This window comes from Oryctolagus cuniculus, chromosome 3, assembly GCF_964237555.1.
Source record: "Oryctolagus cuniculus chromosome 3, mOryCun1.1, whole genome shotgun sequence".
Taxonomy (NCBI): Eukaryota; Metazoa; Chordata; class Mammalia; order Lagomorpha; family Leporidae; genus Oryctolagus; species Oryctolagus cuniculus.
Window position 1 is genome coordinate 78,349,400 of NC_091434.1, and position 6,282 is coordinate 78,355,681.

Here is a 6,282-nt window from a genome sequence, read left to right on the forward strand (position 1 = left end):
GCTCAGATTACTCAGAAATTAAATGTAAGAGTTCTTGAGATGGTGCAGTAGCCCTTGGCCCAAGCTGTTTTTGGCCTTTCATTCAGTTACCCCATCATTTTTATAAGCACAGGAATCCTTTGCCATGAATGCATATCCTTGGTCTAACTCGTATAGCTCTGTCCTCTGCCACTCTTCATTGGCACACTAACAATAAGTTACTAGATTTTAGGACACACAATGTTCTTCTAAACTTCTGTGTTTCTGATCAAGCTGACCTTGGTTTGAGTTGTTAATACCATTACTATTGCAGTTTGCTCATTTCAGGTCTCACATCAAAGACACTTCTTTCTCTGTGGTTCCTTCTAGAACTCCCCAAATAAACCAAAACACTCCTCCTAGGCTCCCACAGATTTTCTACTTATCTTCGCTATAAAAGTAATAATTATTCAAATTAAAATAGTTTATTTTTGTCTTTCATTATTATCTTAGTATTGTACTTCAAATGATTCTGTGCAGAAATTATGTCTTCCCTGATTAAATGGGTGACTGAATCAGAGTAAAACTTCAATAAACTTTGTTTAATTGACTGAATAATTACTGATATGGAAAATGAGGCCACATGATCTCTTTCTATGTTTTTTGCTTTTCTTTTGCCAAAAAAACCTTAGTATATATAGCATCAACCTAATTATTAATTATACATTAAGAATTATTAATTATATATTACTAATAATTTTAAAATATGCTTTCTTATTATGTACTGCTACATACATAAAAATTATACACCATAGTTTCAAGTTCCTATTTTATAAGAAAATTAAAGAAACAAATTAGATAAAGAATTAAAGAATCTTTTTCCTTTTTGAAAGTCTAAAGAAACAAAGAAAAAGACAGTTTTGTATTCTTGAAGAAATTTACATGGACTGTCTTCCTTTAATGGTATTTTGTTTCAGTGGTCTTAATAATTTATAAGCACTTTGAGTTAAGTAACAATATGGATACTAGACTAAGGGACAGAATTTTTTCTATTTGGTGTTTAACAGTAGAATCTTCCAAAGAGAAATACCAAAATGATTTAAATCATTTTATATGAATTCCCATCAAAAGAGCTTTTAAATGCTACTTCTAGTTAGGGCTTTATAGCTTTTAGTCTGGAAATTCTGATATCATGTTCTTTATTTTTTTGAACAAGTTGAAGCTTGAATTTGTTCAAAATAACACAATCATGATAAGACATTAAGAATGTGCCTAAAATGGTTGCCACTGAGGAAGTATATCAGAAACTTGTATCTCTAACATAAATGTTTCCTTTTTTTGTGTTTCTATTCTGTTCCATTGGACTATCCATCTGTTTCTGTACCAGTACCATGCTGTTTTGATTACAATTGCCCTGTAGTATGTCCTGAAACCTGGTATTGTGATGCCTCTGGCTTTTTTTGTTGTACAAGATTGCTTTAGCTATTCGAAGTCTCCTGTGCCTCCATATGAATTTCAGCATCATTTTTTCCAGATCTGAGAAGAATGTCTTTGGTATTTTGATTGGTATCACATTGAATCTATAAGTTGCTTTTGGGAGAATGGACATTTTGATGATATTGATTCTTCCAATCCATGAGCATGGAAGATATTTCCATTTTTTGGTATCCTCTTCTATTTCTTTCTTTAAGATTTTGTAATTATCATCGTAGAGATCTTTAAAGTCCTTGGTTAAGTTTATTCCAAGGTATTTGATTATTTTTGTGGCTATTGTGAATGGGATTGATCTTAGAAGTTCTTTCTCAGCCATGGCATTGCCTGTGTATTCCAAGGCTGTTGTTGATTTTTGTGCATTGATTTTATATCCTGCTACTTTGCCAAACTCTTCTATGAGTTCCAATAGTCTCTTGGTAGAGTTCTTTGGGTCCCCTAAATAAAGAATCTTATCATCTGCAAAGAGGGATAATTTGATGTCTTCCTTCCCAATTTGTATTCTTTTAATTTCTTTTTCTTGCCTAATAGCTCTGGCTAAAATGTCCAGAACTATATTGAATAGCAGTGGTGAGAGTGGGCATCCCTGTCTGGTACCAGATCTCAGTGGAAATGCTTCCAACTTTTTCCCATTCAATAGGGTGTTGGCCGTGGGCTTTACATAGATTGCTTTGATTGTATTAAGGAATGTTCCTTCCATACCCAGTTTGTTTAGAGTTTTCATCATGAAAGGGTGTTGTATTTTATCAAATGATTCCTCTGCATCTATTGAAATAATCATGTGATTTTTTCTTCTGCAGTTTGTTAATGTGGTGTATCACATTGATTGATTTGCCCACATTGAACCATCCCTGCATACCAGGGATAAATCTCACTTGGTCTGGGAGGATGATCTTTTGATGTGTCGTTGCATTCTGTTTGCCAGAATTTTATTGAGGATTTTTGTTCTATGTTCATCAGGGATTTGGTCTGTAATTTTCTTTCAATGCTGCATTTTTTTCAGGCATATATTTCATCAAGGATCTAAAACCAATCCCTGGAGTAAGGACAGTCTTTTCAACAACTGGTGCTGGGAAAACTGGATTTCTACCTGCAGAAGCATGAAGCAAGACCCCAGCCTTACACATTACACAAAAATCCACTCAACATGGATTAAAGATCTAAATCTATGACCCAACACCATCACATTATTAGAGAACATTGGAGAAACCCTGCAAGATATCAGCACAGGCAAAAACTTCTTGGAAAAGTACCCAGAGGCACAGGGAGTCAAAGCCAAAATTAACAACTGGGATTACATCAAATTGAGAAGTTCCTGTACTGCAAAAGAAACATTCAGGAGAGTGAAGAGGCAACCGACAGAATGGGAAAAAAAATTGCAAACTATTCAACTGATAAAGGATTAATAACCAGAATCTACAAAGAGATCAAGAAACTCCACAACAACAAAACAAACAACCCACTTCAGAAATGGACCATGGACCTCAATAGACATTTTTCAAAAGAAGAAATCCAAATGGCCAATAGACAGATGAAAAAATGTTAAGGATCACTAGCAATCAGGGAAATGCAAATCAAAAACCACAATGAGGTTTCACCTCACCCTGGTTAGAATGGCTCACATTCAGAAATCTACCAACAACAGATGCTGGAGAGGATGTGGGGAAAAAGGGACATTAACCTACTGTTGGTGGGAATGCAAACTGGTAAAGCCACTATGGAAGTCCTTTTGGAGATTGCTCAGAATCCTGAATATAGCCCTAGCATACAACCAAGCCATCCCACTCCTTGGAATTTACCCAAAGAAAATCAAATTGGAAAATAAAAGAGCTGTCTGCATCTCAATGCTTATTGCAGCTCAATTCACAATAGCTAAGACCTGGAATCAACCTAAATGCCCATCAACAGAAGACTGGATAAAGAAATTATGGAATATGTAATCTATAGAATGCTATACAGCAGTAAAAAATAATGGAATCCGGTCATTTGCAACAAAATGGGGGAATCTGGAAAACATCATGTTGAGTGAAATAAGCCAGTACCAAAGGGACAAATATCATATGTTCTGCCTGATAGGTGACAACTAACCAAGCACCAAAAAGGAAACCTATTGAAGTGAAATGGACATCATGAAAAACAATGACTTGATCAGCCCTTGTTGTGGCTATCAATGAACAACTTAATACATTATGCCTTTTAGCATTTTTTTGTTCCACTTAATGCTATTGGTTGAACTCTTTATTTAACACACAATTATTTTTAGGTGTTTAAATTTAACTGAAAAGTTTTCCCTGTTAAATACTTGAGGGATATAAGAGAGGGAGGAGATGTACAGTTCGGCACATGCTCAATCGGACTTGCCCCAAACGGTAGAGTTAGAAATATGCTAGGGGATTCCAATTCAATGCCATCAAGGTTGCATGTACCAATGCCATCTCACTAGTCCCAGTGATCAGTTTCAGTTCATAATTGATCATAATGATAGCATTAAGAGTCAAAGGGATCACATAAACAAGACTAGTGTCTGCTAATACAAACTGATGGAATTAAAAAGGAGAGAACAATACAACATGGGAAGCTGGACACAGAGCAGACCCATAGAATGGCAGAAAGGCAGATATCCTAAACAGCACTCTGGCCTCAGAATCAGCCCTTAGAACATTCGGATCCATCTAAAAAGCCCATGGGAGTATTTCAGGCTTGGAAAGCCAAGACACTGTGAAAAAAAAAAAAAAAAAAAAAAACTAAATGAAAGATCTGTGTGAGTGAGATCCCAGTGGTTTGAACAGGATGTCAAAGAAGGAGGTATCTTTCTCTGAAGGGAGGAGAGAACTCCCACTTTGACTATGACCTTGTCTATATAAGATTGGAGTTGGTGAACTCAAAAGGCTTCCATAGCCTTGGCAACTCATGACAAGAGCCTAGGGTGATTACTGACTTGTATTGGAAAAATATTTAGAGTTTGGGCAAAAGAATGTGCATGCACAGTTGAAAGGATTTTGGTCTATTTTATTAAGTTGTTCTCAAGAAAGTTTTAATGGAAATTTTTAATATATTTTTATGTATCCTCATCAAAGCTATTTAGTATTTTTAAAGAATGTTTAAATTCTGGATTAGTGCAATAAATTTTATTTCATTTGCATTTTTGATAAGTATGTTTATATAGGTATCTGTGCAAGTATATATATGTGTTGATCTGAAACTTTTCCCCATGTGGAAAAATGGGGAATGTTTCTTGTGGATGTTAAAAGGCCTTGCATATAAGATAAAATTTAACTTTTGCTTTTAACATGTATACCATTAATTTCTTCCCTGTATTATTTGAAAATCAATATCATTTATGTTGACTTCCGAGATGTCAAAATTTAAAAGTTAAAAAATGTTTATTTATTTGAAAGGCACAGTGAGACATACACACACACACACACACACACACCGATCTTTCGTCTGTTGATTCACTTCCCAAAATCCTGTAACAACCCAGGTTGAGTCAGGCCAAAGCTGGGAACAGGAACTCCATTCAGATCTCCTATGCGGGACCCAAGTACTTGAGCCATCATCTCCCACTGTGCACATTAGCAAGAAGCTGCATTAGATGTGGAGGTGAGATTTGAAACTAGACACTCCAATATAGGATAATGTGCATCCCCGGTGGTGACAATCTTTGTGCCACAGTGGCTGCCCCTAAATTAAAATTTTAATATAATCAAAATCAATGTTATTTTCCAACGTGTTTTCTGAGCTTTATTTCCTGCTTAGAACATTTTTCACACAGTAATATATATGTTTACTTATATTTTCTTGGAACGTGTTTTATTGCAATCTGATATGAATAATGCTGTGGACCATTATATTCTTATGTCTTAAATATCTTAGTGTTGAACATGGGCAATTCCATGCTACTGCTTTCTAATCACATCAGCTGTTTCTAATTGTGCATATTTAATGCTTGTATTTTGTACTTGAAAAGAAGAGAGATGGAGAAATGGAGAGGGAGGGGGAAGATAAAAAGGGAGACAGTCTGCAATAACAGTAAGCTGTAATCAGGGGTGGATCCTGGAGTCCAACCCAGGCATTCTAATATGGGATGAAGTTGGCCCAACCAGTGTCTTAACCACTGTGCCAAACTTCTGCCCTTCACATGAGGTTTTGTACCTAAGAATCCTTATTTTCTTCCCATTGAAATGTGTGACAGTCTTAATATTTGTCTTTCCTTAAAATTCATGTCCTAAGCCTACTTCCCAAGCTAATGACATGAGGAGTGAGTCCCTTCGGGAAATGATTAGGTTATTAGGCAGAGCCTTCATGAATTCTCCTATAAAAGGCACTCCAAAAAGATACTTTGCAGTGTGAGCAAACAGTTAGAAGTTATCCATTTGTGAACCTGGAGACCTTCATCAGATACTGAGTTAGAAGTTATCCATTTATGAACCTGGAGACCTTCATCAGATACTGAGATAGCTGGCATCTTGCTCTTGGAATTCCTAACCTGAAAAACTGTATGAAATATCTTTCTTTGTAAGCTAGTCGTTTATGACATCCAGTATATGGTATTTTGTTATAGCAAGCCAAATGGACTGAAACAAAAACACTTCCTCATTTTATGATTCTGCATTGTAACATTATTGCCACCAGAATAAATCTTCACAAGTTAGTAAATGCATTTGATATTCTGACTTGTATTGGATTTTGCGAAACTTTCTTTTTTAGGTGTCCTCCCATGATGAGGGCATAAGTATTTAAAGGAAGGTTGTAGTTCTGTTACAGATTAGAATAAAATTCTTAAAACTCTTGGTGCATTTGACAGAACGGCAAGTGATGGTGTTGCCATTG